The 13,710-nt window shown below is 44.7% G+C and overlaps 1 protein-coding gene across 1 annotated transcript in view; it reads left to right on the top strand.

Moving 5' to 3' along the window:
- Positions 1-1,551: 1,551 nt before the first annotated feature.
- Positions 1,552-13,710, top strand: part of PGCKA1 (PDCD10 and GCKIII kinases associated 1) — a 48,181-nt gene continuing 36,022 nt past the window's right edge. The window contains exon 1 of the mRNA XM_060690813.2: positions 1,552-2,272. The gene's annotated coding sequence lies outside the window, so the exon portion shown is untranslated. The remainder of the gene's footprint in view (positions 2,273-13,710) is intronic.

Below are 13,710 nucleotides of genomic sequence, written 5' to 3' on the forward strand. Positions count from 1 at the left end.
AAAAAAACAAGGAAGTCCAGTTTGTTTGTTTGTTTGTTTGTTTGTTTATTTATTTATTTATTTATTTATTTATTTATTTATTTATTTATTTATTTATTTATTTATTTATTTATTTATTTATTTATTTATTTATTTATTTATTTATTTATTGGTTCGATTTATATGCCGCCCTTCTCCGGACACTCAGGGCGGCTTACAATGCGTTAAGCAATACCCTTCATACTTTTGTAAATACCTGCTTAGTAGGGCTTTTGGGCCCCTCCTAAGCGGTGTTCTTTTTTTTATATACAAAGTCAGCTTATTGCCCTCACAATCCGGGTCCTCATTTTACCTACCTCGAAAGGATGGAAGGCTGAGTCCACCTTGAGCCTGGTGAGATTTGAACTGTAAGAGCCTTGGTGGCGCAGTGGACTAGGTGCTGTTAAAGTAGCACTTAGCTGCCAGCTGCCTGCAATTACTGCAAGTTCAAATCTCACCACGCTCAAGGTGGACTCAGCCTTCCATCCTTCCGAGGTAGGTAAAATGAGGACCCGGATTGTGGGAGCAATAAGCTGACTTTGTATAAAAAAGAACACCGCTTGGGGGGGGGCAAAAGCCCTACTAAGCAGGTATATACAAAAGTATGAAGGCTATTGCTTTAGCCTTAACGCACTGTAAGCCGCCCTGAGTCTCCGGAGAAGGGCGGCATATAAATCGAACTAATAAATAGATAGATAGATAGATAGATAGATAGATAGATAGATAGATGGATGGATGGATGGATGGATGGATGGATGGATGGATGGATGGATGGATGGATGGATAGATAGATAGATAGATAGATAGATAGATAGATAGATAGATAGATAGATAGATAGATAGATAGATAAATAAATACATGAATGAATAAATAAATAAATAAATAAATACATGAATGAATAAATAAATAAATAAATAAATACATGAATAAATAAATAAATAAATAAATAAATAAATAAATAAATAATTGCTGGCAGCTGGTGCTAGTTAACAGCACTTTAGTCTGCTGCGCCACCAAGGCTCAATTGCCTCCTGAAAAAGCCCCTTTGGGACTGATGTCCTTGTGAGTAACTCAGGTGGGGATCCTGAGTCCTCTTCCCCTTCAGTAACTCCTCCTGGGATTTTTTTTGGGGGGGGGTGGGGGGGCTTGGGAAAAAAAAAACCAACATCCCAAATCTACCTGGCAAAAAACAAACAAAGCACAGAGAGATTGTTGATTGGTGGTTATTGATGTGTTTTCTAACAAACAAACAAAACTTGGCTCCTTCCTTTCATCCTTTGTCGGCTGAGGTTCACACACACACACACACACACACACACACACACAAACCCAACAACAACAAAAACAAAAACAACAAAAACAACAACAAAGTGATCCCGGCTCGCTTGCAAGAAAAGAAGGGGCCCGATTCTCTCCTAAGCCTCGCGATCCAAAGACTTCGCAAAACTTTTCCAACTCCGTCCCCCCCACGCCCCCCCCACGCCACAAACTCGTCTGGGTGCCCACGTGACGCCCGCTGCCCAATGAGGGCCGGTCATTCGGACAGGGCTCCTGCGAAAAGAGGCAGAATCGGAGAGAGAAAGGGAGGGAGGGAGGGAGGGAGAGGCAGAAAGAGAGAGAAAGAGAGAGAGAGAAAGAAAGAGGGAGAGAGAGGCAGAAGGAGAGAGAGAAAGTGGGAGAGAGAGAGAGAGAGAGAGGCAGAAAGAGAGAGAGAGAAAGAGGGAGAGACAGAGAGAGAGGCAGAAAAAGAGAGAAAGTGGGAGAGAGAGAGGCAGAAAGAGAGAGAGGCAGAAGGAGGGAGAGAAAGTGGGAGGGAAGGATTGAGTAGCAGAAAGAGAGAGAAAGTGGGAGAGACACAGAGAGAGGCAGAAAGAGAGAGAAAGAGGGAGGGAGAGAAAGTGGGAGGGAGGGAGAGAGTGGCAGAAAGAGAGAAAGTGTGAGAGGCAGAAAGAGAGTGGGAGAGAGAGAGAGGCAGAAAGGGACAGAGAAAGTGGGAGGGAGAGAGAGAGAGAAAGTGGGAGAGAGAGGGGACAGAGAGAGAGGCAGAAAGGGAGAGGGAGAAAGAGAGGGGGAGAGAGGCAGAAAGAGAGAGAAAGTGGGGGGAGAGAGAGGCTGAGAGAGAAAGAGGTAGGGAAAGAGAGAGAGAGAAAGGCAGAAAGAGAGAGAGAGAGACTGACTGACTGACTTAGTTCCGGGGATGGCAGAACGCGATCCACAGCCGACTTTGATTCCGGAACGATCCCGAGACGACAGGTGAGTCGGCTGCTTCGCCCTGCGCGATTTTTGTTCCCTTTCTCTCTCTTTCTGCCTCTCTGTCTCTGCCTCTCTCTTTCTCTCTCTCTTTCTCTTTCTCCCCCCCCACTTTCTCTCTCTTTCTGCCTCTCTCTGTCCCCTCTCTCTCCCACTTTCTCTCTCTCCCTCCCACTTTCTCTCCCCCCCTCTCTTTCTTTCTTTCTTTCTTTCTTTCTTTCTTTCTTTCTTTCTTTCTTTCTTTCTTTCTTTCTTTCTTTCTTTCTTTCTTTCTTTCTCCTGCTGGGTGAAGTCCCGCGGATCACCTGTCCACCCTTCCCTGCCTGCCCACCTGAATCTTGCGGGAGAACCCGGGATCCTTTTTCTTCCTGGATTCCTTTCTTCCTGGCGCCGCGGGGGATTTCACTTTCTCCAAAGTAAGTCGCGAGGAATCGACCTCGGTTTCTAACTAACCTTCTGATTCCGGCGCCGGTCGCTCGTTCGAGTCCAACGGCCGGGCAGGTAGACTGCAGCTGGCAGGGCAGGCTTCAAGCCCAGTCCCTCGACTTACGACGACTACAAGGGAGCTCAACATTTCCGTTGTTCAGTCAGACGCGTTGTTAAGTGAGTTCTGCCCCGTTTGATGACCTCTCGCGCCGCCGTTGTTAAGTGAGTCAGCCGGGTGTTAAGGGAACCTGTCTTGAACATTGACTTGGCTTGTCAGAAGGTGGCAGAGGAGGATTACGTGATCTCGGGACACAGCGACCGTCATAAGTAGGAAACTCCAGTGGCCATACGGCTGGATTTTGGTGACGTTACCATGGAGGAGGCTTCAAAGGTCGTCGTAACTGTGGAAAAACGGGTCATAAGTCCCTTTGTTCAGTGCCATTGAAACTTCGGTCTCTAAGTGAACTGTCAGAAATGGGGTAGGGTCTCCTGCTTGGGGGGGTGGGACTAGATGACCTCCGAGGTCCCTTTCACCCCCCTGTTCAAGCAGGACAGCCTATAGCACTTCAGACAAATGGATGTCCAGTCTCTTCTTCAAAACCTCCAGCGACGGAATAATTCACAACTTCTGGTGGCAAGTTGTTCCACGGATCAATTATTAGTTGTTTCGCACTTCAACCAGGATTGGAAAATTTGGGGAATTGTTCAGAGGAACGACTTAAACCCTGGGAGCTGCTTCACCTGGACAGGTAGTCCTGGACTTAACGGTCAAAACGGAGCCCCAAATTTCTCGTCGTTAAGCGAGACATTCGTTAAGCGTGTTTTCCCTCAAACTCTTTTTGCCAGAGTTGTTAAGTGAATCTGGCTTCCCCCACCCCCCGCCCCCGGAATTGGCTTGTCTGACGGTCGCAAAAGGGGATCTCATGACCTTGGGAATACTTCAACCGTCGTAAATGTGAGTCAGGCATGCGAACGCAGATCGCATGCAGTGGGAAGTTTTCACTGCCGTTGTAACTTTTTTTTTTTAATAAATTTTTATTATAGTTCAAAAAAACAAAAAAAAAACAAATGTATAATAGTTTTTCTATCACGGCATAACATCACCAAAATATCCATATATATATACACACCAATAATCAGAAAGTAAAAATAGAAACTATTTACAGATTCTTATGTACAAATTTACATTTCCAATACTTATTGATTACCATAATTATACCATCATCTATAATTATAATCCAACATTATCCTTTATCTCTCTCTCCCATCGTTTCTGGATCCAACTGCCGTCTGTAACTTTGAATGGTCACTAAATGAACGGTTGTAAACCGAGGACGAGCTGTACTCAAAGTCCCGGAGAAACATTCGGTGCCAGCTCCATTGTTAGAATCCCTGAAACTAAACAAATATAAGTGTCGCCAAAGGGAGTTGGCCACGGGCGTTAGAAGGCATTGTCGCAACCGATTCGGCTTGGTTGGGCCAAAACTCACAACAAGCTGAGTTCCAGTTGTGAAGCTGTGAAGTCGGCTCGCAAATCGCGCAGAAAGACGGATTCTAAATCCGTCTTTCTGACGGGTAGTAGGGGGTGGAGTGGGGAATAACCCTTGTCTGATAGCGAATCATACCTACGACGCCGAAAGTGTCGATTCTTGGCGTGAATTGCCGGGACAGAAAAATGTGTCACAGGGGAAAGGAAAGTGCTGGGACCAAGTGCCCTTGTCCGCTTAACGGCTGCAGGACCTAAGCAGAGTAACAGAGTTGGAAGAGATCTTGTGGGTCATCTAGTCCAACCTCCTGCTCAAGCAGGAAACCCTGGCCCAGGGGTGAAATCCAGCAGGTTCTGACAGGTTCGGGAGAACCCGTAGCGGAAATTTTGAGCAGTTCGGAGAACCGGTAGCGGAAATTTTGAGTAGTTCGGAGAACCGGCAAATACCACCTCTGGCTGGCCCCAGAGTGGGGTGGGAATGGGGATTTTGCAGTATCCTTCCCCTGCCACACCCAACAAGCCACGCCCACCAAGCCATGCCCGCAGAACTGGTAGTAAAAAAATTTGGATTTCACTACTGCCCTAGCCCAGGGATCAGCAATCCGCAGCTCTGGAGCCGCATGTGGCTCTTTTATCCCTCTGCTGCGGCTCCCTGTTGCCGGTCGGCTTCACAATTGATAGGGCTTTTGGTTAGGACAGGTAGAGGAAAAAGGACGCCACGCTAGGAGGAGACTCTATGGTGGGGGAACCGGACTTCCGGTCGGCTCCAGAATTGAACGGGGGCTTCCGGTTAGGACCTTTGTGGCTCTTTGAGTGTTTAAGGTTGCCGACCCCTGCCCTAGCCTGTACCATTTCTGACAGATGGCAGTCCAGTCTCTTCTTGAAAGCCTCCAGTGATGAAGCACCCACAACTTCTGGAGGCCAACCGTTCCATGGTTGATGGTCAGAAAATTTCTCCTTATTTCTAGGTTGAGTCTCTTCTTGAAGAGTTTCCATCCATTGTTCCTTGTCTGGCCTTTGAAGACCCCTCTTCTTCGTGGCAACCCCTCAAATATTGGAAGACTGCTATCATGTCAAAACTGGTCCTTCTTTCCGTCAAATTAGACGTACCTAGTTCCCTCAGCCATTCATCTTATAGTTTAACTTCTAGCACCCGAAGCATCTTTCAAAGAACATAGAAGTATAGATGGGACCTTTGGAGCAGTGGTGAAATCTAATTTTTTTGGATTTCGGTTCTGTGGGCATGGCTTGGTGGGCGTGGCAGGGGAAGGATACTGCAAAAATCTCCATTCCCACCCCACTCCATGGGAGGGATACTGCAAAATCCCCATTCCCTCCCCACTCCAGGGGAAGGATACTGAAAAATCCCCATTCCCACCCCACTCCAGGGGAAGGATACTGCAAAATCCCCATTCCCTCCCCACTCCTGGGGGAAGGATACTGCAAAATCCCCATTCCCTCCCCACTCCTGGGGGAAGGATACTGCAAAATCCCCATTCCCTCCCCACTACTGGGGGAAGGATACTGCAAAATCCCCATTCCCTCCCCACTCCTGGGGGAAGGATACTGCAAGATCTCCATTCCCACCCCACTCCAGGGAAAGGATACTGCAAAAATCTCCATTCCCACCCCACTCCAGGGGGAAGGATACTGCAAAATCTCCATTCCCTCCCCACTCCAGGGGAAGGATACTGCAAAATCTCCATTCCCACCCCACTCCAGGGGAAGGATACTGCAAGATCCCCATTCCCTCCCCACTCCTGGGGGGGAGGATATTGCAAAATCTCCATTCCCACCCCACTCTGGGGCCAGCCAGAGGTGGTATTATTTGCCGGTTCTTCCGAACTACTCAAAATTTCCGCTACCGGTTCTGCAGAACCTGACAGAACCTGCTGGATTTCACCCCTGCTTTGGAGGTCTTCTAGTCTGCGCGAGCAGGAAACCCTACACCACTTCAGACAAATGGTTATCCAACCTCTTCTTAAAAACTTCCAGTGTTGGAGCATTCACAACTTCTGGAGGCAAGTTGTTCCACTGGTTAATTGTTCTCATTGTCAGGAAATTTCTCCTTAGTTCTAGGTTGCTTCTCTCCTTGATGAGTTTCCACCCATTGCTTCTTGTCCTGCCCTCAGGTGCTTTGGAGAATAGATTTACTCCCTCTTTTTTGAGGCAACCCCTGAGATATCAGAACACTGCTCTCATGTCCCCCTAGTCCTCCTTTTCATTAAACTAAACATACCCAATCCCTGCAACCGTTCTTCATATGTTTTAGCCTCCAGTCTCCTCATCGTCTTCGTTGCTCTTCTCTGCACTTTTTCTACATCTTTTTTTACAGCGTGGTGACCAAACGTTTCTCACCTTTGAAGTTCCTCATACTGAAGAAGGGTGCGATTCGAAGTGGTTCTCCTAAAGGTAGCCCTCGACTTCATTTAGTGACCGTTCGAAGTTAGAACAGCACTGAAGAAAAGTGACGTATGACTGGGTTTGGCGCTTCGGACCGTGGTCATGTGATTCCCCGTAGTCACATGATCGAAGTTCGGGGGCTTGTGATCGGTCATCATTTATAACCTTCCCGACTGGCTCCCGACGAACTGAGTCAATGGGGGAAAGCCAGATTCACTTAAGAACCGTAGTGCTTCGTTGAACAACTGTGTTAAAAAGGTCGCTCAACCCTCTTAGCGACTGTCTTGCTTAGCCACAGACAATTTGGGGTTCCGTTGTGTTCGTAAGTCGAGGACTTAGAATGAGCTTGTTTTATGTCATGTTAGAGGTGGCTTCCTTTGAATCAGGAACCTCTAAACCTTTTGCGATCACACCAGAGGTGGATTTCAGCAGGTTCTGACCGGTTCTGGAGAACCGGTAGTGGAAATTTTGAATAGTTCGGAGAACCGGTAGTAAAAATTATGACTGGCCTCGCCCCCATCTATTCTCTGCCTCCCGAGTCCCAGCTGATCGGGAGGAAATGGGGATTTTGCAGTAACCTTCCCCTGCCACACCCACCAAGCCATGCCACGCCCACCAAGCCACGCCCACAGAACCAGTAGTAAAACATTTTGAAACCCAGCACTGGATCATGCCTCGTTTAGGTGTCGCCTTAATGCGCACCTCCTCCTCTGCAAATCCCAAACACCACAAGGAACCCCAAAAAACAATGAAAACACGACAACGGAGCTTTGAAAATGGTGAATTGGTAACTAAAATGTTCTTCACACCAATTCTGGACTCTCTCTGGGCTTCCCCCCAAAAAATGTGTCTCATAATTGGGGTGGTCCCTGCTTTAGGCAAATGTCTACGAAGATCCTCGGTCACCCACGTCATTGTTGTCCCAAAAGTGCTTTTTCAAGAGGCAACTGGCCTTCCTTTGTTTTTCCTTGAAGGCCTTTCGCTTCTCATCCAAGAAGCATCTTCCACTCTATCTGGATGGTGGGGAAGTTCCTGAGGTTGGCTGAGGGAATTCTGGGAGTTGAAGTCCGCCTATCTTAAATGTCTGTGGAGATTCTCCTTCATCCGGGTCTTGATTGTCCCAAAGGTGTTTTTTCAGGAAGCAACTGGACTTTCTTGGTTTTTCTTTGAAGACATTTTGCTTCTCATCCAAGAAGCTTCTTCAGTTCTGACCGAAGGATGCAGAATGGAAGGATTGAAAGGAACCTCCAAGTGGCCTCAACGACTCTTGGAAAGTGTCCTAAGGACCCAGGTGACCTCAAGGAACATAAATCCTTCCATCTTCCACCATGTTCCTTGCAGTCATCTTTACCGCTGGTCTCTTGGAGTTCATCTGAATCCTTGAATTTCTCCATCCTTCAGTCAGAACTGAAGAAGCTTCTTGGATGAGAAGCGAAACCTCTTCAAGGGAAAAAAAAAGGAAGGCCAGTTGCCTCTTTGAAAAAGCACCTTTGGGACCCGCGATCGGCACATTTTGTGTGTGTGTGTGTGTGTGTGTGTGTGTGTGTGTGTGTGTGTGTGTGTGAAACTGTAAAGTTGCCTAGCGTTTTAAGAAGTGTGGTTGTGGTACAAGCGTTGTGTGTGGTACAGCGGGAACTGGACTGAGCTGGATCGTGGGAAGACTTTGCGTTGAAATTCCCTTTTCCGCCTGACGTTTTTACTCGACAAATTACTACCTCTTTGTCTAGCCTACCTCACCAGGTTGTTGGGAAGATTTTTTTAAAAAAATGTGGGCTCTCAATATAACAACTCCTTTGTTGTGGCATAAACCGTGGTCAGCTTGCTTTGACGCTGGGCGTAACAGGCATTTAACCTAATCTTGGTTGTTTTCGCGCTGACGTCTCCCAAAAGAAAAATGGTTCCTCCAAATAAAACTGTTTACAAATCTCCCCTTTACAGCGTATAATGGTGTAACTGGTGTTTTAGGGTTGGGAGCAGCTGTGTTTGACCGTCCTAAATGTTTATTTTTCTCTCTCCGTGATTCCTACCGGGCGTTCTAGAGAGTTTGCAACCTTCAAGTCAGGAGGAAAAATGGTAAATGATTACCTCAGAGCCTATATTTGTACTACGGGAAAGGGGGAAAGGAATAAACTCGGAGCCTTTATCGTGTTTTTTGCTGGCATACTTAGTAAGGCTCCTGAGCCTGAAATGTTTGTTTGGTTTTTTTTTTGAAAAGAAGGCGTAGCTTTCTGGAAACGAACAAAGAAGTTGAAATTCCTGCACGGGTGGTTAAAATGTGGAAGATCAAAAGGTGTTCTGGGGTGATGCCGAGAACCCGACCTACGTTTGAAGGAACATCGACTGTTTGATGTTAGGTGTTCCCATGTTATCTTTTTGCAAACCGCCGAGTTGCATGAGGAGAAGCTCAGGGCAGGCCGGAAAACCCTTCGGCATAAAAGTTGTTTTTATTTTTATTTTTATTATTTATTTATTTATTTTACAGAATTTATATGCTGCCCTTCTCCTGAAGGACTCAGGGCGGCGAACACAGATTAAAAACATACACTAATAAAAACCCACTAAAACCAGATTAAAATAATAAATAATAAAAACCCAAAGATCAGAATCAGCCCATTCGTTGGAATAACCAAGTCTTCAGGCCTCGACGGAAGGAGCGGAGATCTGGGGCTGTCCGGAGCTCGGTGGGTAGTTCGTTCCAGAGGGTATGGGTGCCCACGGAGAACGCCCTCCCCCTGGGCATCGCCAGACGGCATTGCCTGGTCGACAGTACCCTGAGGAGAGCTATTTTATTTTATTTATTTTATTTCATTATTTTATTTTATTTCATTATTTTATTTTACTTTATTTTTTATTATTTTATTTCATTATTTCATTTAATTTTTTATTTTATTTTATTTTATTACTTTATTTTCTTATTTTATTTTATTTTATTTTATTTATTTTATTTCATTATTTTATTTTATTTATCTTATTATTTTATTTCATTATTTTATTTTATTTATTTTATCTTGTTATTTTATTTCATTATTTTATTTTATTATTTAATTTAATTTAATTTTTATTTTATTTTTATTTTATTCTAATGTGTTCATTTCGTTTCATATTATATTATTTTGAATAGAATAAAATAGAATAACAGAGTTGGGAGGGACCTTGGAGGTCTTCTAGTCCAACCCCCTGCCCAGACAGGAAACCCTACATCACTTCAGGCAAATGGTTGTCCAACATCTTCTTTAAAATTTCCAGTGTATTTCCAGTGTATTGTATTGTATTGTATTGTATTGTATTGTATTGTATTGTATTGTATTGTATTGTATTGTATTGTATTGTATTGTATTGTATCAAATCGAATCGAATCGTATCGTATCGTATCGTATCGAATCGAATCATATAGTATCGTATCGAATCGAATCGTATCGTATCGTATCATATCGTATCGTATTGTATTACATTATATTATGTGTCATAATATCTTCACAAACATCTCACTTAATGCCAGAAATGTTGGGCTCAATTGAGGTCATAAATCGGGGATTACCTGTATAGAGGGAAAGTATAGAGTATTCCTGCCCGAGCAGGGGGTTGGACTAGAAGACCTCCAAGTTCCCTTCCAACTCTGTTATTCTGTTATCCTCTATCTAATTCCGAATGAACTCTGACTTAGCATCTCATCCACACAACAACACCCTTGTGACGTCCTGGGATGCTTAGCGTGGATTTAGCATGCTAAGTACGGCGTTTTCATGGAAACAAGATGCTAATTCACTGGCTCCCTTCCATCCTTCTTTCCCTGAAGTAGAAAAGTTGGGTTTCAACTATATTAAAGTCAAAACAAAGGATCCGATATGGAGTTCAATGTCGTGGAATCAAATTGTTGCCTCCGAAACGCGTAAAAATTTTTTACGTGGTCGATTCACTACGTTGCTTTCACGGGAAGGCAGGAGAATGCACCAGGAGTCCTCTTTAACAACCACAATTGAGTCCACCATTTCTGTTGTTAAACGAGACAACTGTTAAGGGATTTTTTTATTTTTTTAATTTGATTTATATGCCACCCTTCTCCGGAGACTCAGGGCGGCTTACAGTGCGTTAAGCAATAGCCTTCATACTTTTGTATATTTTATACAAAGTCAGTTTATTGTCCCCACAAACTGGGTCCTCAATTTACCTACCTTAGAAAGGATGGAAGGCTGAGTCAACCTTGAGCCTGGCGAGATTCGAACTTACTTTTAATTACAGACAGCTGGTGTTAAATTACAGTGCTTAGTCTGCAGAGCTATCCAGGCTCCTTTTGCCTCATTTTACGGCCTTTTCGGCCACAGTTGTTTTGTTACTAAGTGAATCTGGCTTTCCCGTTCACTTAGCTTGTTGGAAGGTCGCAAAAGGGGATCATGTGATCCCAGGCACACTGTCACCGTCATAAATATGAGTCTGTTGCCAAGCTTTTAACTTACGTGAGCATGGGGATGCCGCAATGGTCATAAGTGTGAAAAACAGCCGTCCGTCTCGTTTTTTCAGTGCCATTGTCACTTCGAATGGTCACTAAATGAACTGTTATCCCAGCTGCTGTGGCCTAGAGGTGGAGCTCTTGTCTCCCAATCAAGAGGTTGTGAGTTCGATCCTAGGTAGAGGCAGATGTATCTCCTTGCTTGGGCAGGGGGTTGGACTAGATGACCTGCAAACGTCCATCCTTCCAACTCTGTTAATCTGTTGGAAGTCGGGGACTGCCTGTTTTGGAAAGTCAGTGAGCATAATTGGGGGGGGGGATGATATTCACAGTATGAAATGAGAGGTGAGGTTTTCAGGAGGAGACAATTTATCCGTAATTAATGGATATTTAATTCATACGTAATTAATGGATCTCCAAAATGTATTTCCTAGTAAGATACAGTAGTGGCCAAAATTGTGGAAACTTTTTAGGAAAAGTGTATTTTCTAAAAGAGTGACAGGGAGCCGCAGTAGAGGGGTGAAAGAGCCACATGCGGCTCCAGAGCCGCAGGTTGCTGATCCCGGCACTGCAGTGATTCACTCCACAAACGTGGCGAGAAAAGTCGTAAAATGGAGGCAAAACTCATTTTTAACCAATGGTCTCGCTTATCAACAGAAATTTTGGGCTCCATTGGGGTCGTTAGTTGAGGACTGCCTGTGTTTTTCAGCATCCGACATGCGTCGTGCTGTAAAGAAATCTGCTACAGATCATATTGTGAAATATGCAAATGACATAGCAGTAGTAGGTCTTATCCGGGACGACAGTGAAGATGCTTATAGGGAAGAGTTTAAGGCTCTGGTGGACTGATATAATAAAAATAACTTGGTTCTAAATGTTAATAAAACAAAGGAGATCATCGTAGATTTTAGAAAGAGCCGGCACAGTCATACTCCACTCAGTAGCAAGGATGCAGCTGTAGAGGTGGTAAGTAGTATTAAGTAACTGGGGGTTCAGATAATTAACAATCTGACTTGGTCCCTTCATGAGTCATCCTTGGTGAAGCATGCAACCAGCGTCTGCATTTCCTGCATCGGATGAGGAGAGCACCTCTTTCTCCTTCTGTCCTGGCCACTTTTTACAGAATTTACACAATTGAGAACCTTTTAACAAACTGCATCCCTGTTTGGTTTGGTGGCCACAGTGCCTCAGATAGAAAGTCCATACAGAGAGTGGTGAGGACAGCGGAGAGCATTCTAGGAAGCTCGCTTCCCATTGTTCGGGATACTGCTTATAAGCGCTGTGTGCTTAGAGCTCGAAGCATTGTTAGAGACCCCACACACCCACTTTACGGTCTGTTTCTGTTGCTCCCCTCTGGGAGGAGGTTTTCGAAGTATTTCTAGCAGGAACTCCAGATTCTGTAACAGCTTTGTTCCGTAGGCTGTCCGTCTGGTAAAGTCGCAAGATTCGTTTCTCTCGCCATGTACATGTACACATCCGAACAAGACTGTGTTGTTTCTCTGTGTCGTATCATATGTGTGGGTATATGCATAATTTTGTATGTATGTATTTATTTTTTATTTATTTATTTTGACGTGTTTATGCAGCATATAGTGGAGGTGGTGACCTTTTGAGAGCTGTATGTAACGAAATTTCATTTTAATGTATGCTGATTAATATACACTCAAAGTGCCAGTTAAGTTATTCTAAGTCTTAAGAACGGTAAGGCAGCCTGGATCCTCTCCAAAGTTTGCTAGCAAGTAAGAAATGTAAGTAAATAAAAATAGAAATAAAATAAGTAAAATAAAATAAGTAAAAATAAAAAGTAAGTAAGTAAATAATAAAAGTAAGTAAGTAAATAATAAAAGTAAGAAGTGTAAGAAAGAGAAGGGACGCAGTGGCGATCAAAAGGTCGGCTGTTCAGCGGTTCGAATCCCTGGTGCCGCGTCATAGGGTGAGCTCACATTACTTGTCCCAGCTTCTGCCAACCTAGCAGTTCGAAAGCACATTAAAAAAATGCAAGTAGAAAAATAGGCACCACCTTTAGTGGGAAGGTAACAGCGTTCCGTGTGCCTTTGGCGTTGAATCATGCCAGCCACATGACCGTGGAGATGTCTTCGGACAGCACTGGCTCTTCGGCTTTGAAACGGAGATGAACACCACCTCCTAGAGTCGGGAACGACTAGCACATATGCGCAAAGGGAACCTTTACCTTAAGAAATGTCGAAGGGCTGGAAGGGAAAGTCTATGGAAGAACATCTGCAAAATAGAGATCATCTGACAAATTGCATTTCTTTTTCTTTCTTTTTAATTTTGATTTGGAGGTGGATGAAATGAAATTTAATTGTTGCCTGCTTTAACCACCTGGTTGTGTGTCGGGAACGCCTCTCCCACAAAAGGCAAGTACAGTACTTAACTCGTCCGTTCTAAATCCCTACAGAAATCATAATTTAATTAAGCCAACCAAGAGCCCAGAAAACTCCATTGCAACCTCAGAGTTATTTTTTTCTTTCTGGCACTTTCTAAGCCAGATTGAAAAGTTGTCAGGGTGAGGGACTTTGCAGAAGGGCTGTTGTGATCCGCCAGCAGCCTGCAGAGCTGGCAGTGGAGTCAGACAGTGAGGAGGCTGGGGAGGAACATGGCCAGTCCTGGAGTCTGGGGAAGGCCCGGACGAGGGCTCTGCGTCGGAGGCAAAGATGA

The sequence above is a fragment of the Pantherophis guttatus genome, chromosome 8, assembly GCF_059756535.1.
Source record: "Pantherophis guttatus breed Tessera chromosome 8, ASM5975653v1, whole genome shotgun sequence".
Lineage (NCBI taxonomy): Eukaryota > Metazoa > Chordata > Lepidosauria > Squamata > Colubridae > Pantherophis > Pantherophis guttatus.